Source organism: Alexandromys fortis, unplaced genomic scaffold (assembly GCF_014885135.2).
Source record: "Alexandromys fortis isolate MF-2015 unplaced genomic scaffold, M_Fortis_MF-2015_v1.1 scaffold_341, whole genome shotgun sequence".
In the NCBI taxonomy this organism is placed as follows: Eukaryota; Metazoa; Chordata; class Mammalia; order Rodentia; family Cricetidae; genus Alexandromys; species Alexandromys fortis.
In genome coordinates this window covers 427,701-453,951 of record NW_026068214.1, presented here as the reverse complement: position 1 = coordinate 453,951, position 26,251 = coordinate 427,701, and the positions used below count along the sequence as shown (strand labels likewise).

The 26,251-nt window shown below is 45.8% G+C and overlaps 1 long non-coding RNA gene across 1 annotated transcript in view; it reads left to right on the top strand.

The window, feature by feature from the left end:
- The first annotated feature begins 392 nt into the window (after positions 1-392).
- LOC126493372 (uncharacterized) overlaps positions 393-26,251 on the top strand; it is a 52,964-nt gene continuing 27,105 nt past the window's right edge. The window contains exons 1-2 of the long non-coding RNA XR_007589797.1: positions 393-560; positions 16,523-16,740. This is a non-coding gene — a long non-coding RNA (uncharacterized lncRNA). The remainder of the gene's footprint in view (positions 561-16,522; positions 16,741-26,251) is intronic.

Sequence of the window (26,251 nt, the reverse complement as noted above, 5' to 3'; positions counted from 1 at the left end):
AGTCTCGTTACAGTCTCAAGCACTGGTCACACACTACTGCAGCAAGGTTTATGGCAAGTTGCCAGAGTGCAATTTAGTCATCAGCTTCAGCCCGACAACTCAAAAGTAGGCTCCTGAACCTAGCTAGCTAGCAGCGAAGAGACCAGGCGGCGGCAGCTCACAACCCGACGTACTCTGCACCGAGCAGACCCCACAGCCCTTGCCGTTTCTCTCAGGCTTCAGCCTTAGCGACGTGAGGCAGGCTGCCCGCAAGGAGTTGGAGAGGAACTCTATAGACAGCCTGGGACCAAGGTGCCAAGCGCCAGGCTGTGAACCCCACCGCGTTGCGGGGAGAGGGGGCGGGGCTCGCGCTATGACGCCGCCCTCGCTTGGCCCCGCCCCCTCGCACGTTGCCAGGGAGATCAGGTGACTCGGGGCTTCCAGCGCTTGAGGCGCGGGTGACGTCAGGCGCGCCGCTGCGGCTCAGTGGCTCGCGGCAGGTGCGGTGCTGTTGGCGTTGTCGGGTCCCGTCTTCTTCGACAAGACTGGGTCAGCACCCGGCCGCGGCGAAGAGCAGAGAGGTGAGGGTGGTGGGTTTGGAGCGGGGCGGCCAGCCCAAGGCGGAGAGGCTCGGGCGGCTGCGCGGGCAGAGCTGGCGGGACCCGCGGCGTGGCGGGTTGGGGCGAGCGACTCCTGAGGAGGAGGGGACTCCACGGTGCCACCGCCCGACGTCTGTGGCGAACTGAGAGTCTCCCGTGGTCTGTGGGGTCCGAGGGAGTCCGCGGGCTGGGAGCGGAGCGGGCTCGCCCCACCCTGTCTCCGGGGACGTCTGCGGGAAGCTGCTGGATTTCTTCGCCTTGGGCTGCGATTTCTGCGGCTCGGCGGGCCACGCGTGCTCGGGTCGAGCTTGCTTGGGAGTGGGGGGACCGGTCGCGGGGGAGTGAGCTGCAAAGGACTAGGGAGACGCGGAGCGGAAGGTGTGGGCGCAGGGAACCCTGGCCGCTTGCTGTGGGCGCCGGATCGGGATCCGGGTGTACACCTGTTGAGGGGATGAAACCGGAGAGGGTCCTGACTGAGGGCAGGGAGAGAGGGGACCTCTGGGGAAGGAGACCCGAGTCTTGAGCTGGGGCTGTCTGGGATGGAGAATTTGGAGCATTAAGTTGGGACCTGTTGGGAAAAAAGCTTGAGCGAGCTGAGGCACCGTTTGCTCTGGGGGGGCCATGAAAACTGGGTTAGGGAAGGGAGATCACTACGATGGGGAGGCAGGCACTGAAGTGGTTGGTGTGATTCCGGAATAGTTGACAACACCTGAACTCTGGTGAGGGTTCAGGCAGCCTAAGTGCCGGGAACACTTCAGCACATTTAAATTTTATTCTAGAAGGGACGTACCCAACCGTGTCTTATTTTCTTGTATCCCATTTGACTGGGTAGAGTGACTCGTGAGAGAGATAGGCTTTCTTCGTTTTGCATAGTCTGGAATGTTCCCAGCACATCGCCCTTCAGAGACCTCGGCACGTCTTGCAAAAAATACCCCTATCCCTAGGGTGAAATCCAAACCGAACTGATTGGCAGGCGTTTCAATGTGGGAAGTCACTAAAGGGAATTAGCACCAAACCAAGCTTATGGAATGTTGAGGAAGGTGTAAATTGTGAAACAGCTCACAATTTTTTCCTACTCAACTTCCCTCGGTTTCTGGTCTTCTCAGAGGGAGATTGCTTAACTTTGTATGTGGATGGTGCCTGTGTGTCTGGTTTTGGTTCTGATTTTGAGGAGATAGTCTCATGTAGTCCAGGTTGGCTTCTGCTTTCTTATCCTGTTTCTACCTCCCAAGTACTGGGTTTACAGGCACACACCATAAACACCCAGCTTTGTTTAAATATTAATTGGACTATTTTTTCTTGATTTCCCAAGAAACCAGAAAAATGTATTTTGAGTTTATGATTTGGTGATGTATATATATTTTTGTGTTTCTGAAATATATCGATGCTGCTAAAACATCAAATCTTTTGTTTTCTGTAAAGAACTGAAACGATCAAACTTTCCCACCGATTTGTATTGTATTTGTTTCACTCCAGAAAACAAAATTGGACCTCCAGGGATCTTGTATCGTAAAAAGCAGTTTAGGGAATTGGTAAGAACTTAGGAGGTGGCCTCAGCTGATTTACATGTAAATGCAAAAACTAGTCCAGCACTCTGGAGAAGCCTAACTAGAGTGGTTGAGATGAGGAAAATGAACTTCCAGCCAGCTGTGAAATCAGGCTCCATAAAAAAATCCCTAAGATAGGTGATGTTAAAACAGATACAACCACAAAACAGCAACGTTCCTAAAGGCATAGAGGGTTTTTGTTTGGGTTTGCTTTTTAATGGTTTTCCAAATCTGTGTAGCCTTGGCTGTCCTGGAACTCTCTCTGTAAATCAAACTGGCCTAGAATTCACAGAGATTCACCTGCTTCTGCCTGCCAAGTTCTGGGATTAAAGACAAGCACCACACTGCCTAGCTAGGCCGCAGGGGGTTCTCAAGAGTCTCTGCAGGAATCTCTTAAGAAAGATTAGAAATTGCTGGGCAGTGGTGATGCACACGTTGGGAGGCAGAGGCAGGCAGAGCTCTGTGAGTTCCCGGGCAGCCTGGTCTACAAAGCGAGTTCAGCATAGCCAGGGCCATACAGAGAAACTCTGTCTCAACAAACAAAAAAGAATGACTAGAAATTAGATGCCTTAGCACATCAGTTTTTTTTTCTGTTAAAAGTTTTCCCAGTTTCTGATCATATTTCAGATGTCCAGCTAATTCCACCTCCTCTGGAAAGAAACAGGCTTTCCCACCCCCTTTGCCAGACAAGGTCGCAGGGAGTTGTCAGGACAGATACATAGACTGAGAATTTCTTTGGAAAGTTTCCATTTTCTTTCACCCTTGCCACTCCCTGGTGTTTTCCCCCTTGGTAGAGAACTTAAGAGTTCATTGTCAGGGAAAAATAATGTTAGTGTGTTTTCCTAAAGACAAGCTGTGATAAACACCAGGGCTGGCCTTCCAGCATTCGAGACACATGGTTTTCCTTACATAGACCGGGGCCAAGGACTCGTGATGTAACTCACTGTTGGAGTCTTGCCAAGCATCACCACAACCCACACGGGGTCCATTTCACCCGCAAAGAGGGAAGAGTTGGCTGCTGTTGTAATTCCAGTATTTAAGAGGCAGAGAAGGGACATTGCGAGCTCCAGGCCGTCAAGGGTTACATACTGAGTTTGAGCCAAATAATCAAAAGAATTGGGCTGAGGTGAGAGGCTTAGCCTGGTATATTTTGAGGCTTTCATCTCTGTCACTTCCGTCACTCCCTACTTGTCATGGTCGGTGCCCTCTTCACGGAGATACAAGAATTAATGAGAAGCTATATGAAATTCAGATTGCTCCAAAGCAAGACTTTTTTTTTTAAATATTCCTGAATGAATGGTGTATTTGAGATGTAGGATTTTTTTTAAAAAGGTAAAAGTTACAAATTTTTGCTAACATCCCATTTACACTTAGAGGCCTTTTTGCTGCCTACCCCACCCTACACCTTCTGCCCCTCCCACGTCCCTACCCCTTACCCCATGCCTGGAATCAGTCAATGATCAAGGCCTGGAAGCCTGAGATTAAGCAGGGGACTGGAGAGATGGCTCAGTGGCTAAGAGCGCTGTTGCTCCTCCTTAGGACCTGGGTTCAATTCCCAGCACCCACATAGCAGCTCACAACTGTCTCATGCCCTCTTCTGGACTCTGGGCCCCAGGCAGGGACATGATGCACAGACATACATGCAGGCAAAGCACCCATACACAAAATAAAAATAAAATGTTTAAAAATGAAGAGGTAAAAGTTGCAAACACTTTTGCTAGCATCCCATTTACACTTAAGAGGCCTTTTAGCTGTCCACCCCACCCCGCCCTATAGTTCTATGGACTTAGTTACTAATGATCAAGACCTGGAGGCCTGAGATTAAACACCTGTTTGTATTTCGTGTGCAAAAAATAAGCACACTTTTCATTATCTTATACTCTTTCTCTATTACCAGGTGTTGATTCTTTCAAGCACTTGCAGTAAGCCAGTAGCAGCAAGCTGTGAGGCTGGGCAACTTCTCACCCAGAATCCTTTGATGGTAAGATTGTTACTGGAAGTTGTCTCAGCCTGTAAGAAGTTGGTCCTTAAAGCTCTTCCAAGGAAGAAATTGGGAATTCTGCTTACTATATTGATAAAGATCAGAATAGTTATCTTTGAAATTTCCCTATCTTGTTCAGCCACAAGTCTGACCAGAGAGAAATTCAGGTGTTTGCTATTGTTCCAGGAACTCTGTGGAGCTATGACATCAGCCCTCAGACCTCTCACTTTGTTGCCTGAGTAAATCTTTTTTACCTGAGGGAATTTAGACAGAAGAGGCTTCCTGTTTCCTCAAGCTAAGCCAAGTGCTGTGTTCCAGACCTCAGAGCTCCCCACATTTGTCCAAGTCAGCTAATTGGCTTGGCTCTAAAATGGGAGTCAGCAATGAAAAGCAGCAGGATAGAAGCCAGGGCACTAAGAGCTGGCTCTCCAGCCTCACCCGCGAAAGGTTCGTGCCACCTTGTGAACTGTAGCCACAGGAAGTTTTAGGGAAGTGTGGGAAAGTGCTACCCTGATCTACTTTTCAGTGGTACAAAGTCTTACCCATATAACCATTCTCTCTTTTTTCCAGTATAGTGTTCAATAAATTAACTACAGATTTTCAATGCCCTCTCTCTTTTCAATGCCACCTTTCCTCTCCTCTTTTCTCTCTCTCCACCTTTTTTAAGGCAGGGTCTCCTCTAGCACGGACTGGCCTCAAATTGCTGTAAGGCCGTGGCGAGGTTTGAACACCTGATCCTGCTGCTTCTGCTTCCCAGGAGCTGGGATTAGAGGCACGTGTCACCATACCCGACACCCAGTACTTCATTATGTACTTGCTTTCTGGATGATTTTGTACAGCTGCTGGCTAGTGTTAAGTGTTGCAAGCACATTGAAGGTAGGCTGAGCTAAGCTATGGTGTTTACTATATTAACCACATTTTTTAAATTTGTGATAGTTTCAGCTTATGATGGTTTGTCTGGATGTAACCCCACCATAAATAGAGGGACAAATGTGTGTAACTGGTAGGGTCCTCACATCTAAAGCAAGGGAGACAAATGGTTTGAGTCTGACCTCAGAGCAGCGGGTAGCTGGCAGATTGACACCTTTCTGTACTCTTAACTAGATGGTTTAAGGGAGCGTTGGCAGTCGAGGTGGGAGGAAGGTTTGCTTTACCTGATGCCCTCATTAGGGAGTAAATGCTTGCTTTATTCAGAGATGCCTGTCGCTAGTTCCCTGATGACTTATGCTTAAGAATTGTTAGCTAGTCCCAAGAGCATTGCCAGAAAATATATCACATTGAAAACTACCTAGACATGCCCAGTGGCAAGAGGGAGGGCAGGATGGTGAACAGTTGAGCTGCAGAAATATCCAGGGAGATGGAGATCTGGGAATGGCCTAGACTTCTTCCCTGTTTATTTCAGCATCAGGACTGTAGGTAGGAGCAGCTGGAGAGGCGTGTGAGTAGCAGACATAGGAACGTGCCTGTCTCGAGTCTCCTTTAAGCCTCGTTCTTGCTGCTTTCCTGATGTCCCCAGTAGCCTGTGGACTTACTCAGCCTTTCCAGCAAAGGCCACTGTTAAGCTAGTGGTAGATCCCAGTTGCTGCAGCCCTCTGCCTCTGCTGATTCTTGAATTAGAATTCTTGGTGCTCTTCAGTGTCTGACGGTGGCTATAAAACTGGTGGGGCGCCAGGTTGTGGTGGCACACACCTTTAATACCAGCACTCGGGAGGCAGAGGCAGGCGGATCTCTGTGAGTTCGAGGCCAACCTGGTCTACAAGAGCTAGTTTCAGGACAGGCTCCAAAGCTACAGAGAAACCCTGTCTCAAAAAACCAAAAGAAAAACAAAACAAAACAAAACAAACAAACAAACAAAAAAACCCCGGTGGGGCTAAAGTTTTCAGGTGAAGAAGAGAAACCTCAAGTCTTTCTCACGCTTCATGTTCCATATGTGTGATTTTTGTCCTATCTCCATGCCTTCCTTGCTGTTTTTTAAAACACTTGTCATTTTTAAATTTCGTGTATGTATGGGTGTTTTGCCTGCATGTATACTTTTGTGCCACATGCATGCATGATGCCGTGAAGTTCAGAGGAAGGCATTGACTCCCCTGGAACAGGAGCTGCCTTGTGGGTGCTGGGAGTCGAGCCTGGGCCCTTTGGAAGAGCAGCCAGTGTGCTCTTAGCCACCAAGCCACCTCTCCAGTCCAACTCTTACACTCTCTTTATGGGGGCAGCGGGTTTTGAGACAGGGTTTCTCTGTGTAACCCTAGCTGTCTTAACTGCTCTTTGTAGACCAGGCTGACCTCCAACTCATAGAGATCCACCTGCTTCTACCTCTTGAGTGTTGGGATTAAAGGCTTGTGCCACCACTGCCCTGCTTCCAACTCTTATACCCTTTAATTGGCTTAATTAGTGCAGCTGTCGGTAACTAGCTCTCATTTCATCTTCTTAAAACTTCAAATTTTTATCCCAGAACTCACCTGGTGGGGAAAAAAAGGAGAAAAACTGATGCCCACAAGTTACCCTCTGACTTCCAGATGTGTACCATATTGTACATGTGTGCTGGAGTGTGCACACACACACACACACACAAATAAATGTAATGATTTTTTTAACTTGAAATCTTATTTACAAGGGAAACTATCATTGCCTTTAAGTTGAAAAGTACTGTACCCGCTGCCACAAATAGAAGGTGAATATTATAAGCTAAAATAGAGTTGTTTGTATATGTTCTCTAAATCATAGTGCATACATGAGTCACCCATGGTGAGTTTTCCAGGTGGCAGTAGGTGGATGGTAGAGCTGGTTTATGTAGGCGGGCTTTCAGAGAAGTCTCCCTAAACCCTGTCCTAAAACTTGTATGACAGTCTGATACTAAGAAAGCCACAAAATGAAGAACCTAGTTGCTGAGAATAGGTAACTGCGTATGATAACACACACCTACAGACCTACCACTCAGGAAGCTGAGCTAAAAAGGATTGCAAGCTCCAGGCAAGACTGTCTCCCGGAAAAGACAAGTATAATATAGAAGTTTTTTTTTTTTTTTTCCACTGCCATTTTGATGCGGTTTGCCATAAGGCCTAAGAGGTGGTGATGGTGTGCTCTGTGTTAACTCAGGCTGAAAGCTCAGGCCTGACTTTGGCTGGTGCCGTAGTGCGGTGTTGTCCTTTCTGTGCAGGTGTGCCCCGGGAAACTCAGGTTTTCTCCGGTGGCGAGGGCAGTCCTATTAGTTTCTAGGCTCTTTGACTCCTTTGACTCAGCTGCTTTGAGTCCTTCATCTTTTTGAATGTGGAGTGCTCTTTGTAAGTGTCAGTAGTGACGGAACGTTGTCGTTTAGCGTTTGTTTCTTCTAGTCTTTGTTACCCATGCCGCTCATACCCTAGACCAGAAGAGGTTGGGCTGTGCTTTTGGGGTGGTGTGATCTCTGGGAGCCTCACGTGGTCAGTATCCATGGCACTGCAGGTGTGAACTGAAATTTACTATTGTCTGTCACGGGTTACCTGCCGTGTTGATAGAGCTGCGGCCCTCTCTGAGGGCTAGAAAAGGAGCTTTCATGGTGGAGCAGAGAGGGCCGTTTGGGTATTCATCAGGAGCTCAGTTAAATTGCCAGCACATTAAGCTGTAGGAGCCTTTTACTAAGCCATCAAGATGTCAACTTTTCCACAAAGCCTACTCTAATGCTCTGTGGAACCTGCCTTTCAGGGGCTGTGCTGGTGGGGGACCTGACCTGGGAAGTGGCTTTCTCAGGCTCCTTGGGAGGGATGGCCCTGTCCCTTTCTAGTGCGTCCTCTCAACTTGGCAGGGGGCAGGGTTCTTCCTCTCTCCTGCTTTCTATGCGCTAACCCCGTTCATTTCCCTAACTCCTCTCTGTGTTAGTAGCTTTCTTCCCCCTCCCTTCCCTTCTGTTCACTGCTGCCCCCTCTTTTGATCCTTTCTCTTGCTGGGCCTCATTTTCTCTCTGTTTCCACTTTGAGGGTTGCCTTGTTTGAAGTCCCAGAGTTCCGGTGCTGTCCTGTGACTGGCTGTTTTTTGCAGGAGCAGCCAGCCATAGGCTTTTGGCTAACTGCCTAACTGCGTTGGTGGGCTGCTGACCAGAGCAGAGCCCCTTGGCTGAGTGAGGCTCCAAGTAGGGCCTAGTATGAAGCGGGTGTGGATTTGCCTGCTGTTCTTAGACTGTCAGGCTGGGGGCTGTGCTGTGCCCCGAGAGACTCCTTCTGGAAGCTCAAAGCAAAAGGGAGTCCCGCATTCAGACAACCTGTGGTTTTTGCCGAGGACCAAACACAATGAAGGCTGAAACAGGCTGGTTGCCTGCTAGGTGCTTGCAGTTGTGGGTGCTGCCTTGGAGCCAGGTGTTCCTGCATGGTCAGTGGAACAAATTCTATTTTTCTTGTACTTGGAAGTGTCTAGAAGCAGCCTTTCCTTCTCAATAAATTAAGACATAAGTTAATTTTTTCCCTAAAATCCATGTGACTTTTAGTCAGGGATAATCAGTAGGCATTGTGAACCTTTATTGCTAAATATGCCATATGGGCTAGGCATATTTAATCCCGAATGCTGGGATTAAAGGTGTGTGCCTGGCAGAACCTAATTTTTTATTTATTTACTTTTGATTCATTGGTTAAGAGAAGATCTTATTGCTTATTGCTGGCTGGTCGGAATCTACTATGTAGACCAGGCTAGCTGGCCTCAAACTCAGATCTGCTCACCTCTGCCTTCCAAATACTGGAATTTTAATGCCTGACTTAAAACTTTATTTTTAAATCTAAATAGCTAAGTAAATGCACTATATTGCAAATTGCTGCTTTGCTTTGTTGCTGTTATTTAACCACGTTGGTCTATGTAATTCTGTCTCGTTGTTTTGAAGGCTCTCAGCGGTATTAGTTCTATAGTTTGGGAGTACTTGGGTTTATTTTACCTTCTCATAATGATGGGCTTTTAGAATACTATGTACCCTGTGTACGTGTTATGTTGCTGTTATGAATATATAAAAATGTGCGTATATGTAAAATTTAAAATTTTTAGCATACTGCTGTAATATGTTATCTGTAAGATGAACCCCCTAAAAGTAGGTCTGCCAGTTCAATAGATAAAATGTTCATTTATTTATTTGGGATATAATTTTAAATATGACCCGGGCACAGTGAGAAACAGTTGTAATCCAGTACTTGGGAGGCTGAGACGGGAGGAACTCAATTACTGCCAGCCTGGTCAACAAAGGGAGATGTCGGGAAGGAAGGAATGTTAGGAGAGCAGGCGTCCTTCGGTAAACACAGCTTCTGAGTGGAGTTGCATCTGAGTTCACTTTCTTCAACTAGCTGCCCATCCACTGTTGCGGCCTGACTTTCCCACTGAGGGCTCTTCTGCTTGTACCCCATCTTCAGGGACATTGTAGAGCCCTAAGGTGTGGCTCTGGGACCTTCTAACTTGAGTTTGTCTAATCTGAGTAGCTGGACCACTTAATGAGACCTTTGCAATTAGAAATCTCGCAGATTTTCCTTCCTGGAAATAATAGACTAATAGAGAAGTTGCTAAAGCCTAAGCTAGTGTTAGAACTCTTCTCTGCTGTCTGGTTCGGGTCCTGATGCTCAATAGAGGTGAATAAAGTTCTAAGTTTTTTTTTTGTTTGTTTGTTTGTTTTTTCGAGACAGGGTTTCTCATCTTCTCAGCCAAAGACGTCCTGGAACTCACTCTCTAGATCAGGTTGGCCTTGAACTCACAGAGATCCACCAGCCTCAACCTCCTGAGTGCTGGGATTAAAGGCGTGCACCACCACGCCTGGCCCTAAGATTCTTTCTGAAAACAGTAAAGGGTAATTATAAAAAGGGAGGCATATAAAAGAGCATCCTGAGTCTGTCCTTAGCACAGCGGTGTCCTTAGCACAGCAGTGCTCACCTTCAGCCTCATTCTGTACAACAGGCTCTCGCCATAGTGATCCCCATCCAGCTCTGAAATGTACTTCGTTTTTTCTTTGGTATTTCCCAGATTGTTGCCTCTGACTAATGTGTGAAGTTGGAGTAGTTCTCAGTAGGCTACTCACTTCTGCGTAGAAACTGATTTGTCTACTCTTGCACGCAGTGCTCTTCGTGTCCCCTCTTAGAGGTTGGTCTGTGATTGCTGCTGCTGCTGTCTCTGTAGTCAGAACAGGAACTGACTCTTGTCCACGCTGTCTCAGTAGTGCAGGAACCTCGAGTGGAGTTACAGCTGATGTTCCGGAAGTTTTCATGGGCTGAATAAATGGCAGATGTGAGTAGCATAAGGTTAGCATACCCAAGTTACAGTGAAGTGGAGTATTTTAGTGAAAGCTGTAAGTCAGGGAGGTAGATGGCTGCGCAAAACCAGTCATTCTAGAGCTTTTTTTTTTTTTTTCAAAGCTCAACAATCCTACACATAAAATTATGGTGTAGATTCAAAAAAAAGTTGAAGGGCCTAGAATATAAAACAATCTGTTTACAAATATCCCGTTAAAAGGGCAGCTGAAAGACATGGAGGCCTTTAGGTTAAGATCATGTCTTCGTGTCTTTTCAACTTTAAAGACAATTATACAAGTTGCCAGAAGGATTCTTAGACTAGAAGTATCCTGACTTCAGGCTTCAATAAGATCAAAGATGAGAAAGTGTGAATGTCACACACAAAAAAATCTTATTTATCCCTGTGTTTTTACCCAGCCAAATCTTCCTAGTTACCACAAAAAGTCACAGCTACAAAAGCCAAAGCAGAGAGACAGTAGTGGACAGACACAGGATAATAGTTAATAAGGGGAAGATTGGAAATAGGAAGGAAAATTGACTCATCAGAAAAGGCCAAGTCTTAAGAGGCAAAATGGTCGTTAAAAAGAGCGAGCAGCATAAATATCTCAGAAAGCATGAAGAAAACTTGATTTCCTCAGCTTACTAACAGTGGCTGCCACATGGAGTATAATTTTTAAAAATCACCTGTGATTTCAGCATCTAAGTCAACGATGGTAGATTTTTTTCCTTATAGCTATGTATTTATCTGTTTGCTTTACAATGTAGAATATGAAAACTTGACTGTTCAACTCGGTGGATTTGTATGTTTTTATGAGAACATGACTCAGCTCAAGATCAGATCATTTCTGCCATTCTGGAGGTCTGTCTGTCTCGAGTGTCCTGAAGTCTTGGTGGCTCTTGCTCCTCAGGTGAATGAACATCAGGTGAATGGTGGTGCTTGAACAACATCCAGCTGACAGTGCTCACCTGTCTCTGAGAGTCACCGGGTTGCCACAGTGATGGTTCTTTGATTTATTATATCTGGGTGGCCGTTGTTTGCCCTGTATAAACGTACCATAGTTTAAACTGCTGTGCCACAGATTGTTTCCAGTGTGGAGCAATTATAATTCACAGCTACTCTGGGGTATGTCTTGTGGTGGCCTTCGAGCTTCTTCCCTTCAGCATATAGGAACATGCTGAACACATGGGCCACCAGCTGCACTGCATACACCAAAAGTGGTCCCTTTAAACTGCTTAGTGGTGATACAGCAGGAGTTGTAGTTTGTTAAAAGATTCTGTAGTTTGCACAGCAAGTAAATCACCAATGACATAGCTCCATGGAATCCTCAGAATGAACACTGTAGTTAAAGCAGGACTCTGTAGCCATTCCGATTCCTCAGAAGCATCCCTGTAGTTAAGGGAGGCATAACTGGTTATCAGGGAAGAGAATTGCTGGGTCAGAAGAGAAACTGAACATATGACATGCTTTTTCCTAAAAGTGTGATGCTCTAGCTTTTATTTATAGTTCTGTGACATGTTGAGTTATTTTTGTATATAAAGCTAGGAATCACCCCTCCCCCCACAGCCATTAATCTAGATTATTTTATTGGGAACACAGTCTTTTCCTTTCTGAATTGCAGAGGTGCCTTTCTGTAAAATTAAGTCACTGTACTGTGAATTTGTGTTAGGACTTGACATTCTATTAATTTTTTTTAAAGTTTAATTTAGGGGATAGCAAGATGGCACAGCAGTTACAGGCACCTACCACCAAGCGTGATGACCCGAGTTCAATCCCTGGGACCCACATGGTAAAAGGAGAGAACTCCCACAGTCATCCTCTCGTCTTCACACACATGTCATGGTACACTCACGCTCACAACACACACACACACACATAAACAAACATAATAAAATTAGATAATTACAATAAAAATTGAATTGAATTTGGTGTATGAGAGAGAGAGAGAGACAGACAGACAGACATGTGGCGTTCCTCAGGTTTGCATGGCACCTTGTTTACAATTGTGCTCTATCCAGCCCAGGATTATTCTGTTGTATTGCATTCATCTTTTTGTTAGTTTTTATTTTAGCAAAATGTGGAATTGTGCAGACTACATAGCTTTCAAGTTTTTTTTTTTTCGTGTGTGTGTGTGCATGTACATAGGTAGGCCAGAGGTTGATGTCTTTTTCTAGTCTTCTTTGTTTATTTCATGTTATTTTTTTGAGACAGGGTTTCTCTGTGTAAGCCCTTGCTGTCTTAGAACTCACTTTGTAGACCAAACTGGCCTCGAATTTACAGAGATCCGCCTGCCTCTGCCTCCTGAGTGCTGGGATTAAAGGCGTGCGCCACCACTGCCTGGCTGGTATCTAATTTTTTAGCACTGTTCAGTTTTTCTGAAGGAAATATATTCACCATACTGCTCATAGGGGCAGTGCCAGCAGCTACCAGGTAGACTGTAACAATGGCATTTTTCAAAACTATCATATTTTTATTTCTTGGCCTTGATGAGTCCTTACAGTGTCTCTGTGAACCACTTTCCCAAACAGCTATTGCCTGTCTCACCATACTGCAGAACGACAGTGATCTTGAGGCTGGAGACGGGGAGAACAGTGGGCGGTCTAGTCCATTCCCGGATCCTGCTGTGGCACCCTTTCAGCTCTTCCCTTTGAAGCTCCTGTTTGTCTTTAATGCTTCATACTGTGCACATCCATCTTTAGTAATGCTCTACTTTTAGCAAGGCTCATGTTTTACCAAATTTATGAGGGAAGCCAGTCAAGTAACAAAGTCCAGTGTCTCAGATTCAAAATTAGTACTTTGCTAATGAATGCAGCATGGTTTGTAATTCATGTGTCTGTGTTAGGGGATCTTGGTCAGGTCAGCTTGTTTCTTTAGTGGCTGGACAATAATAGGTTTGCCCCAAGTGAAGTCCTGCTTTTCAAATCCTAGCTCTAGACCCTTGATTCAGTTTAGATTCTCTCTCTCTGGCTTTTGCTGTTCTTTCACTGTGAGTAGGTTTTTATTGTTTGTTCATGTTTGCTTAGAAGAAACTGAACATAGAACTATCTCTGTTCCTGTAAGATGGCTGCCTGGGGAACGCAGGCTCATGTGGGAGGGAGACATGGTTGTCGGAGCCGTATGGCTTTCTGTGCGTGTCTCCAAGAACAGATGATTTTGTTTCCTCTTTAGACTTGTTGTTGCTTGAACAAAGGGAGAAAGGCACACACTAAAGGGAGCCGCGATTGAGGGGCAAGGGCACATTCATTTGGAATAGTGTTTTGATGGTCTCAGGAAGAGAAGCACACAGGACAGCGAGGAGTGAAAACAGACAAATGGGTTGAGAGTAGTCAGGAAGTGTGGCGTGTGGCAGTTCTGCACTTCGTTGTTTCTTCTACACTGCCCATTGTTCTCAGAATAATGTCCTTGGGGAAGGATAGCCTTTGGCTTTGCCTGGGATGAAAATGGTAATTACAGCGTAGGCTTGCTGGATGGATCAGCCTAAAACACAGTTTTAATGGAGTTCGGTCATATATAATGAATTTCAGGCAGAGTAGTTGCATTGACTATGTTCTACTTTGATGACTTAAATAATGGGAACCAGGCAGTGGTGGCACACATCAATCCCAGCACTCTGGAGGCAGAGGTAAGCAGATCTCTATGAGTTTAAGGCCAGCCTGGTCTACAGAGTGAGTTCCACGACAGTCAAGGTTACATGGAGAAACCCTATCTTGAAAAACCAAAATAACTAACTAGCTAGCTAACTAACTAACTAAATAATAAAGGCATGGGCATATGAGAGTTAATGAGATTGATTTCTAGGTTAATTGGCCTTCCTAATAGGAGAGAAGAAACAAACTGCACAAGCGCTCAGTGTTCCCTATGTCTACATTCGGGCAGTGCTTGTCGGATTAGTCACTGTGGGCAAAGGCTTCCTAGGGTAGGATGGGGTGTCGTGTTGGCATTTAACAGAGGTCAGAGAACGGGAAAAATCAACGACGGTTTTCACTGTTTGTTCTTGAGGTGTGTGTGTGTGTGTGTGCACACACAAACACACTTGCCATGATGCATGTGTGGAGGACATTCTCTGGCGTTGGTCCTCACCCTCCACAGTGTTGAAAACAGGTCCCTCTTCTGTTGTTTGTGGCTGTGTACAACAGGATTACAGACATTTACGTTCTGCTGAGCCTGACTTTATGTGGGTTCTGGAGATTGCAGCTCAGGTCTCACGCTTGAGTAAAGCAGCAAGTCCTTCACTTGCTGAGCCATCTCTGCAGCCCCACTAGTTGTGTTTTGAGTCCCTATCAGACCCTGGAAAAGTAAGACTTTAGAGTGGGAGGCATAATGCAGATGATTCCCTTATAACACTGATTCCATACAAACACTGATTTATAATTTCCTTCACGGGCCTCTCCCTCTCCCCGTCCTTCCTCCGCTAGGTTTATGCCTTTACTCAAGCAGTCATTTTGTCTTCCAACCCTTTGCCCAAGAGAAGAATTTGAGCCACACTGATACCTACTCCCCACTATAGCCCACCTCCTAATGTGTGCTTAGTTACACGTCGTCGCTTGTTACTTAATGAGCTAATCACTGGTTCCCAGGACTAGAAACCCTATACAGACAGCTTAGGGAGGCTGGACTTTGGTCTGGAATTCCACCTTCTTTCTGATCTGCCAGTGTGAAATGCCCACTGTGTCTTAAGGCTGACACAATTGCTGATTGGCTGGCAGTAAATTTGCCGGTCATAGTTTTCATAGACTTTGTGTGTCTGTATTAGTGGCCAGGGGAGCTTGGGCAAGCATGCTAGAGCTTTCTACTGACTGAACCACTGCAGACCGGTCACTCCAGTCCCAGTGACCAGGAAATGGCTTTTATCATCCGCTCAGTTCCGGGTTCCTTGAATCATTTGTGATGAAAACGGGGGATGCCGACCATGATTGGCTTGGCCGTGGAGGTTCCCCCCTGGAGCTGGGACAAGATGAGCTTTTCTTGAAGCGCATGAGCTATAGGAAGAACTGATGGCATCTAACTGGGAATCTGGTAACTATTTGGAAGGAAGAATATGGAAGTTAAATAGATGACCAGAAAAATATGTTACTTTAATCCAGAACCCCTAGGGAACCTATGACTGCTCTGGCCTTCAGGAAATCACTTAATATTGATTCCATATTCTGGAGAAGAATTCATAATGAGATGACTAAGTTGTAATTATTTGACTCTTTCCTACTATTTAATTGGGGTTAGAAGATACTCAAATAGGTGAAAAGTTAAATATTAGTCTAGGAGATGCTGAACAGTCAGGCAGTCCGGTATCGCAGATCTCAGGCCATTTTGTGACTCATGTGGAGTATGGCCTGTTCCCCAGTTACGATTTGTTTGCTTTTAATCTGGAAGTCTCTGTGCCAGGCACTGTGGAGATTGTAGCGATGATGGAAGCAATATGTTGGCCCTCAGAGCTTCAAGTCCAGTCAAGAGAATATTTAATAGGCTCGGGGGCTAGGAAGCGCAGCCTCCCTCATAGAAACAAACCACTGCGGGCAGGAACTTGTGAACACAAGTGAGGATTCCTGGTGAGTCTTTCAGAGAATCCAGGGAGTGTGGAAGCCTGGGGGAAATTTTTTCTTGGTGTACTCCTTGGGCAGCTCACTGCTTAGAGCAGTGGGTCTGGAAAGAGCCATATTATCCCAGAACCCAAAGCAGGGACGTGTCTGGTCACTGCTGGCAGTGCCAGCTCTTAGTACTTAGTACTCTTAGTACACTACTGTAGCCTAACCTTGTTTATTGGAGGGTTTTCTAGTGGAGCAGCATCTACTATTCTGGTTGATGGTGCTGTTAGATTTTCTACTCTCTTAAAGCTGTCCACCACATTCGTGGACATTTCAGGGAATTTAAAAACAAAATATCTGGTTGTCATCCAACACATTTATTTAAGAGACCACAGGTACTAGGCAGGTACATGGTGGTGGCCCCAAATTGACTTGATTGATCCATTGTCACAGCTGACTGTAGAATAGAAAGGAAGACAAAGGGGAAACACACAGCTATGTAAGAGAATAGCCTTGTGGTTCTGGTGAGAATGAACCCAGATGGACACGGCCAGAGGTGTTCCAGGCTTTGAGACACATTTAAGGCATTTGGTAAATGATCTCATCAGCTGGAAAATGTTTCCTAATGATTTTCATATGCAAATAATTTTTATTTCCTTTGTCTCTTAGGTGCATTGCTAGGTTCCTGATGAATCCAGAGAACCCTCCACCATATCCGGGCCCTGGCCCAACGGCCCCATACCCACCTTATCCACAACAGCCGATGGGGCCTATGGGAGCCCCACCTCCTCAGGGGTACCCCTACCCACCTCCTCAGGGGTACCCCTATCAAGGATATCCGCAGTACGGCTGGCAGGGTGGACCTCAGGAGCCTCCTAAGACCACAGGTGGGTGTCTGTGACTGTGGGAATGTGCGTGTCTTCAGTGCCACACCACCAGAGAGTGCTGGCAAAGAAGAAGTTCTGACCTTTGTGGTTTCTGATTGATATTTGGTGCTGACGCTCAGAGTGAGAAACTCGAGGCCCCAGTCAGTTCTACCTTTCTCCTTCGTGCCCCTTGGACCCTCTGTGTGGATGACTTCTGGGCTACTTGCTCTCTAGGGGCTACCTCCCATTCAGTGATTCTCAGCCTTCCTAATGTTGAGACCCTTTAATACAGTTCCTTCTGCCATAAAATCATCTCATTTCTACTTCATCACTGTGATTTTGCTACTGATGAGCCATAACGTAAATATCTGATATGCAGGGTGTGAGACCCCAAAGGGGTCGAGACCCACAGGTTGAGAACCACTGTACTACAGCGCTGATGGGGAAAATACCAACTGGTATCTCTCTCTTGCAGTTGTTTTTTGTTTTGTTTTGTTTTGTTTTAGCTTATTGGGGTTATTTTATCTGTTAGCTTGTTGGCCCTCAAGTCATCCTCCCGTCTTGCAGCTGGAGTTGGTTTTCCTAAGTCTGTTTAGTCTACGACTTGAGAGTGCAGTTATTCTGAGTCCTTCGTGTATGCGAGAACAGTGCGACTCAAGGCAGTTCACTTATTGACAGTGAACTGTTAGTGGCCTGTGAGGACAGAAAGTGAGAGCAAATGCTAAAAAAAAAAAAAAAAAAAAAAAAAAAAAAAAAAAAAAAAGAATAATTTGATATTCCCGACAGTCAAGCATGTAATCACACTTCACAAAAGCTGTCGGTCAGTGCAGGGTTAGAAATAAAACACGGTGAGAAGCATTGTGCTGCATACATGTCTCGTGGCTATTTATAAGCCTCTGGTCTGTGGAATAGCTGCTTTCATGGCTGTTTCAGCTTTTAAAAATAATTAATTTTACCAACTGCTTGGTTTATGCCAAATGGTTCCCAAAAGCTTTATGTCCATCAGCATTTAATCCTTGCAGTAATTCCAGGAGCAAAACTAGGGCCTTGTGTATGTTAGACAAGTGCTCTGCCCTGAGAGAGACCTCCTGCCCGGCACGCTTTAGGGTTAATCCAGATATGCACTCTCCAAGGTGTCCGGTCAGGGGTTTGCGCTTTACTGGGCTATGGAAAGGAATTAGCCTAGGGTCCGGCTTGTCTGGTAGCCTCTGCCCAGTGCTTGTCCAGCATCTCATCCTTCACCCAGGGCACTCGTGGTCATCTGTGCCATTTCCAGGCCTACCCTCTAGTGTGCATTTGATGATTTTAGAATTTAGAATATTCAGTTTGTCTAGAGCAAGCATGTCCTAGGTTTGGTGAACTTCATGCAGAAAATGCCGATTTGGTTCTCTTTTGTTCATTTAATTAGTATTGATGTCAGCCATTTTGAGAAAAGAAAGCTTCTTTATTCCTAAGATTAAAGGACTCTTAGTTTAGTGTTAGCAACCATAATTCATAAATGCAGCTGGAAGCTATTTAACATCCTTCCCCGCGACTGTGAATCATTAACTACCTGCATTCGTTGTGTGCCCAAACAAAGTAGGTACTGCCAGCTGGTCAGCTTTTCTCAGGTGGGGCCCCGGTCTGTGACTCGCACTCAGGGGGGGGGGGGCGTTCATTACAGAGGGAACCTTTGGGGAACTGGTTCACTCCTCATTCTTGGCCTTGTGTCTGAGATCTCCAGTCAGATCATATGCTGTCCTATTAAAGTATCTGAGCTTCACGTGGAAATGTAAGCCTTTCGTCTCCACTCAGAAGATTTTTGATTAGTCTCCTGCAGCTCTTCCTACTGAAGTTCACGTGTGTACTCAGTTCCTTCCGTCAATAGCTGCACGGGTGGAAATGGTTCCTCCTTGAAAGGAAGGAGGCCATTCTTAACCGACTTCTGGTAATTATTAAGGGCTTAATATGCATGTGATACGTGGGTGGCCAAGTAGCTAACCTAAGAACTTTCTTTGGCCATCTGTTTATGATACATAGTTCATTTTTCAGGCCTTGTAGTAAAAGGGTCTGCAGGATGGCTCCATGGGCAAAGGAGCTTGCTGCCAACCTGACAGCTTGTTTGATACCCAGAACCCATTCCTGCACGCTGTCCGTTTATCTTCATATACTTGAGCTGTGGCGTGTGCACACGCACAAATAAATAACAAAGAGATTTTTAGTAAGAAATTGTGGCCCAAACTAAACAAACAAACAAACAAACAAAACGAAACCTTTTATCTGTCTCAGAAACCCAACCTTTGGAATTCACATAAATGGAAGTACCTGTGGGAATAAGGCTTCCCAAAGGGCATGCCTGCAACTTGTGTTTAGGATCTCTCACGACTTTTTCTAACTATAACAAGTATTTCTTGTGCATTGTGCTCACTGTCAGCCTTGTGCAGCATTGACAACAAGCCTGTAACATCAGCCCCACGCTGCAGAGGTAGAGTCTGAGGCTTATCGAGGTAGTATTTTAACTATTTATTAAGGACGGTACACCCCCAAAGTTCACTGACTTAAAACAGTGGTTGTATTATTATTCTGTGTGTTGGCAGGCAGGGAGATTCTTTTATTTCACATGATCTCTTGTGGGGTCACTTGTGTGATTTAACCCAGCTGTCAGCGTGGCTGGGTCCAGGATGTCCAAGATGGTCTCACTTTGACCAATAGAGTGTTGGTTTGCCTGCACAAACTACTCTGTAGCATCTCTCGTCATTGGGTAGACTAGCTCCCAGTCCTGGAAGGAGATATATTTTGCTGTTTGTATTCTCTCCCATGAATTGAATAGATTCATATCCAAGACTACCAGGCATCTCAGCCAATAACAACACTAGTTTAAACAGTCCACCATTGAGGGTTTGGAACTCTCAGCAGTTAAGAGCACTGGCTACTCTTCTAGAGGACCCAGGTGCCATTCCCAACAGCCACATGTCAGCTCATAACCACCTGTATGTAACTCCAGTTCCAGGAAATCCAACACCCCTGCTGTCCTTTGCAGACACCAGGCATGCACATGGTACATAGACATACATACAGCAAAACTAAAAATAAAAAAAAAATCCATCATTGAAGTAGTTTCTGTGTGGACCAGGCCTGTTACTTGTGTTTCACACTCACCCCTCATTCCCACTTTGCCCCATCCTGCCCTACACATCTGCAGATCAGAATAAAACATCTGCATGAAACCTGTCATCATCTCTGCCACATCTCCAGGAGAACTTCCTCCTCCCATATGTGTCACTGCACACAAATGGACTTACTTAGTGTTCATTTTATGTCCAACTTAGCTCCTCAGCGCCCAGATTCAAGTAGCCTCACTGTCTTCCTCCGGACTGTAAGGGAACCTGTGACAGAACCTCAGCCCTTATCACTAATGAGCAGCTTCCAAGATAAAAAGGGAGTGTGGGAGCAGAGGCTTCAGGGAGCAGAAACCCTCCTACAACATAGAGGGAAGGAACCCTGAAATATGTTCAGGATTCCTGAGGAGATGAATAAGAGCAGGGGTGCGGGATGAAGGGAAGCTCGAGACAGCGGCACTTAGCCTCAAATGGGAACAACCCCTCACAGGATCACATATGAGACTGCTTTGGCAGCCAGATCCTGCTGGCCAGAATTTAAGGCTTTCTGCTACCAGTGAAAGTTTTGGTCAGCTGAGCAATTAAATTAAAGATTGTAATTGTAATTTCAATAGAACTTTGTAGGAAAGGTTAGTTCAGTTCTTTTCTGCGCGACACAGACCATAATAACAGTGTGCTTGCTCTCTGGCAACCCCTGCCTGTGTTTTGAGACAGGGCCTCATGTAGTCCAGGCTAGCCTCAAACTCACTGTGTCGCTGAGGATGACCTTGAATTTATTAATTCCCTGGTTTCCCAAATACTGAATTAGAGACCATGCCAGGCACCACTGCACCCTTTCTGTCCTGTAGTAAGTTTCATAAACATTCCCGCTAACTTTGCATCAAAATAAAGTCGTGCTTTGGTTTGATTTACCCTGCACTGCGGAGAAGAGGTGCATCTGCTCCTCTTCGGTGCCCCTTCAAGAGGCTGAGAGGGGGAGAAGCAAGGGGGGGGGGACTGGCTATGAGGCTGCTAAGAAGATTCTGTTGTTAAGTCTGGACCCAGAGGCCCTTATTCTTGTGTTTCCCGCCAGCCTTGGGCTCTCCACTCTCACTGCTGTGCATGACTTCTTCGGTTTCCTTAAAGATTTCATTCAGTTCAGCCATATTCTGTCTGTCAAGCTTTTTAGTTTGGGTGGAATTTGTACTTCTGATTCATTTTAACAAGAACTCCATAAGTAGTCACCGACCAAACATCTTAGCTGAGTGGTTGAAACACTTGGGTACAGGGTGTCTCTCCCTCTGCTTTCCCCTCCCCTTCCTTCCCTTCGTGGGAAGCTTCAGGGTGGTTAGGTCCCAAATCTTCCTTTAAAAATAAACAAAATACTCATTTAACTTGATCCTAAAATAATTTCAGATGTATGTAAACATTGCAAAAGTGGTACAGATCGCCCAGATTTCCCCAAACCACATTTAATCCCAGTGCAGTAGTCTGTAATGTTCATTTTGTCCCTCGAATGATTTTTCTCTCTTCCATACTCTTCGAGGCAGGCTTTTGCTATGTATATGTAGCTCAGGTGGTCTTCAACCTGCAATCTTTCTGCCTCTCCTTTTTGAGTGTTAGGATTACAGGCGTGCACCCTATACCTGCCTTCATCCACTCTTTTAGTCAAAGCAGTCACAGCTCTCTAGTGTATATTCCATTCCAAGGAAGAGTAAGTAGACCCTCCTTGATTGGGGAGGGATGGTGGCGTCACTCTGCAGGATGAGAGAGGTCTTTGGAAACACAGTTCTGGTTGTGGCAGGTGAATCCCGCACAGATGTAAATTATTATGAACATGCAATAGTAGAAACAGTTGGGTGAAAAACTGAACATAACAGTTTCTCTAATCTTGTATCAGAAAACAGGTACCAGGCCTGGTGGTGGATGTCTGCCATTCTGACTGCCTGAGCAGCTGAGACAGGAGGCTCACATTTGAGGCCTGCCAAGGCTACTGAAAAATAGGCACTCTGTTTTTAAGGAGAGTTCTGTAACTGTTAGATCATGAAAAAGGATTTTAATCTTCACCAGATTAAATGACTCCTCAGGTACGTCAATGCTGAGAGAGGAACGAGTCCTGCTCATGTGACCCCAGGGTAATCACAGCAGCAGGGCTGCTCAGGTTCTGAGTCACAGCAAACATCTCTAATCCATTATTGATCTTTCTGTTGTGCGTGGATTCGACTTCTGAGTCCTCACCCAAGCGTGCAAGGCAGCCATTATTAAGTTTGAGTTTCACATGGACCCATTTATCATTTCTTACTAAGCCAACTCCCTCTTTTTAGAGAAACTGATGCCTCAGAACCACTAGGGATTTGCCAAGGTTAGTGAGTCCTTTTGTTTGGGAAGGATTGGTTGTGTTAAGACAAGGTCCTGCTTTGTAGCCAAGGCTGGCTTCCTCAGACTTGAGGCAGTGGTTCTCCACTTGCTTGGTGGGATTGCAAGGTGTGAGCCATAACTCCTGGCTAAGAGTTTTGACTAAGACAGAGGGCTTTGATTTCAAGCCAAGCACATTTCTCCTTGTGCTCTGGATATCCAACACAGATCTGCCAGAAATTCTGAAGCACCCACCAAAGGAAATTATTTTTTTTACCCTTTTCTCTCTCTAATCTGTCTCTCAAAACATAAAACAAAAATACCTTGTAATTAATAGACCAGTAGTTTCCTCCTTTTCTTCTTCCTCCTCCCTCTCCTTACTTTCTTCCTCCTCCCTCTCTTGATTGATTGATTGACAGGGTCTCACCATGTAACTAACCTTGGCTATTCTGGAACTCGTTGTTGTGTAGACCAGGCTGGCCCTGAACTCAGAGATCCTTCCTGCCTCTGCATCACAAATCCTGAAATTAAAGGCATGCACCACCATGGTAGCTATTAGTTTCCTGACAGCAGAAATAAATCAGCATCTGATAAACTAGACTCGTATTCCCTTACTCATACTAAAATCCAGGCAAGTTTCTTAAACTCCCTGGTCTTTGACTGTGCTCTGCCTCCACTTGGAAGTCTTAAAAAGGCAGTTTTTTCTCTTTTGTCTCTTCTAGAAAAGGGCTAAGTACATGTTGTACACAGATGTGTATGTGCATATAGAACTGACATACACATACATGCACTCACTAAATATGTGTTGGGTGGATGGAAATGTTTCCGAAGGTGGTTGGTTGTGAATTTGTGGGTGTCTGGCCCCTCCCCATTCTCTCTGCCATCCTTCCCTTGCTGTAACACAAGACCTGGTTTTATATGTAGTCTTCTAGGACAGGACTATGGTATCTGACAGAGTGCTTATTTAAAAAGGATTCTATTTACAGCACTATCCTTTGGGATGCCATGTGGAACTACAAAGCCCAATTGGCCCTGGAATTAGGTTTCTAAGTTGGGAACCTTATATTGACCCCATTTCGGTCCTTTGTAATCTGAGGGAAGGAAAGGGAGTGTATTTTCTGGGGTTGCCTTTCCAGGCTAATAAAAAGTGAGTCAGAGGTGGGGAGTGATGGAGAAGCGTGTTTCTCTTCGTGTGCTCCATTCTTGAGGTCTCGCCTGCTTTTGTCAGTTAGTGTGAGGAGAGAAGGGACATCGCTGGCTGATCATCCTGGGCTGGCTGCAGCCTGCATTGCGAGAGCTTTCATGCCTTCTGTCAACGGAAACTGCTGGTTCCCTGAGAAGCCTCTCCAGCCTGGACAGTCTGGGGCCTTTTTTTTTTTTTTTCTTTTGCCAGGTGTCAGATGACAGAATGTCTCAGCAAGGACACTGAGTCGTGACACCAAAAGCCACATTGATTTAGTACTCCAAGTAGCATTTATCTAGTTTGTGGACGCCAGCTTCCTATCCTGTAAAAATGGGATTATAGGCCCATGGTAAAAATAAATAAAGGAATGTGCCTTCCACAGCATATGACACATCTGTGGGCAGTGTAACTTTTGTTTGTAGGTGAACAGAAGTGGGGAAGAGCAGGGAGTGCTCAAAACAGGAGGGGAGACTAGTTGCTGGTTCCCCATCACCCTACAGGATCCACTGGCCTGGGGCAAAGGGAGTGGTCCCAAGTCACCTCACCTGTAATCATAGCCTCTAGCTGGCCTTCCTCCCTTGTACCCCTGCTGTGTATTCCCTACCAAGACCCCTAAGCTTCCATTTTATTTAGGTGAAAGCCAGGGTCCTTGCAGGGTACCCTGCTTTGTGAGCTGGCTGCTGCCACTTCTCAGCCTGCTGCTTGCTCTCCTCTTCTGGGGCCACCCTGGGCACTTGCCAGGCCTCACTACAGACCCTTTGCACAGGTTGTTCCCATCCCCCAGGCTTCTTCTGCCAGATAGCCTTGCTCTCTCTCGGTTCTTGCTGACCTTTTATAGCTAGAAAGGCCTTCCAGTTGCTCCTTTCTCCCTTAGTCCTTTGTGTACAGTACTCAGACTAGCCCTAGTGTCCCTGTCTGTCCACCTGTTTCCCTCCCTGACACTATTTACTGGTTCATGGTTGCCCCTTCCCCCATGTAATATAAGCTCCTTGAAGGCTAGGCCTTGTGTGTGTTTTCATTGTTGTTGTTTGAGAAAGGGTCTCACTATGTAAACTAGGCTGGCCTAAAAGCTTGTCACACCCAGCAGGGGCTTCTTCATGCCAGGGTCACTGCTGGACCTTCAGGTGTCTTGTGCACTCCTCTCTCAGGCCTCCCTTTTCCTCTGGTCTTATTTGGACTCAGCCTACTGGGCTACATCATGCATCAGGCTTGGTGCTGAACGCTGCATACACATCCTTATCATTTCATCGGCATGCCAGTTAAACCTGTAGAAGGTGGAGCCTCGAGAAGAAGTTGGTTTGTGAAGATGCGAGCTAGCAGGGACAAAGCAGGCATCTGATAGCAGTGTCTGGCTTGTAGCCTGCTCTCTGCAGACACTGCCTTGGCTGCTCCACCCCCTCCAGGATAGGCCGGCAGTTCCTTTGGACTCTGCTTACTCCATTGTTGCCTTCCTACTCCCGATCTGGCTGTGGCCTGCACTTGGTGTGCCTTGTGCCTCCAGCACTGCTTCCTCCTTGGCCTCTTAGCTCATCCTGGTCCCTTTCTCAATAGCAAGAGTTGGCTGCTGGGCAAATTACCCTCTGTAGTGGATCCTTAGTTTATCATGTTCAGGATCCTTAAAATTCTTCCCTCGATCACATCTCTGCTACTCTGTAGAAGTCTGGGAAGACACACTCTCTTTTTCTCTTTAAAAGAGTTATTTTTGTTATTTAGTTATTTGTATGGGGAGTGGTCTGTGCACATGAGTGTGAGTACCTACAGAGGCCAGAGGTTGTCAGATCCCTCTGATGGCTCAAATTCAGGTTCTCAGGAAGAGCATTATGAGCTCTTAACCACTGAGCCGTCTCTCTGGCCCTTGCCTTCCTATCTCTTAACTCCTATCCAGGGACATCAGTTCGAGTATGCCAATGCTCAAATGGTATAGTAGTAGAATCCTTTGAGAAAGTTCTCCTGGGTCTTATATAGGCTTAGACAGCATCTCTTAAGATCGTATCTGGGCATGTCACAGAGTCTGGACACATCCTTTTGCTAGAAAGGAGACATGAAGCTCCTGGTGACCACTAGGACAGCCTGCTCTGGCCTCTCAACTGGTAGAAGTCAATTTTCCTAAATATTCACACTTGGACCAGAGAAAGGCTTTTGCCGTTCTGAGCCTGGGAATGGGGAAGGCTTTGCATTTTCCCATGGGGTCTGTGGCATTGGTCTTTACATGACTGTAGTACCTCCCAGTTGGAGTTAGGTTTCTGTCCCTCACTCTGCTGTCTTCATTCAGAGTTTTATAACCTTGCCTTTAGTTATAGAATTCTTTCCACTGATCTAAAAGCACCATGGTAGATCATGTCCAGTTTAACCGACCGTCAGAGTCCCTGGTAACTATTTGAAAGTGATTTTTAAAATGAGCAATTAGCTGGGCATGGTGGTGCATGCCTTTAATCTCAGCATAGGGAGGCAGAGGCAGAAGCAGCCTGCTCTGCATGACAAGTTCTGGGGCAAACAGGGCTACATAGAAAAATCCCGTCTCAAAAAATCTAAAACTATGCAGAGAAGACGAGTAATGTAATGTAGGACAGCGCAGAGGGAAACTGGAGGAGCCTTTTCAAGTTGTTAAACCCAGCTTGATTTTGCAGAAAACACTGAACACTTCCTTCCTTCCCTTACTCATTTTTGATCTGAGAGCATTGTTAAGACACCAGCAGTCATGAATGTCTGAGGAATCTGAGCTCAGAGGTGTAGCTGGGGGCATTCATATCCCATGAGTTCCGGCTCCCACTATCTTCAGTCTCATAACATACTAATAATAGCCCCAGAACTTTAAAAAATTCCACTTATGCTCCAGATACCCCATCATCGCCATTCATTTTCATGTTATTTCCTGGGCAGTTCTCGCTTCCATGCACATGTCCTTTGTATGTGGCTG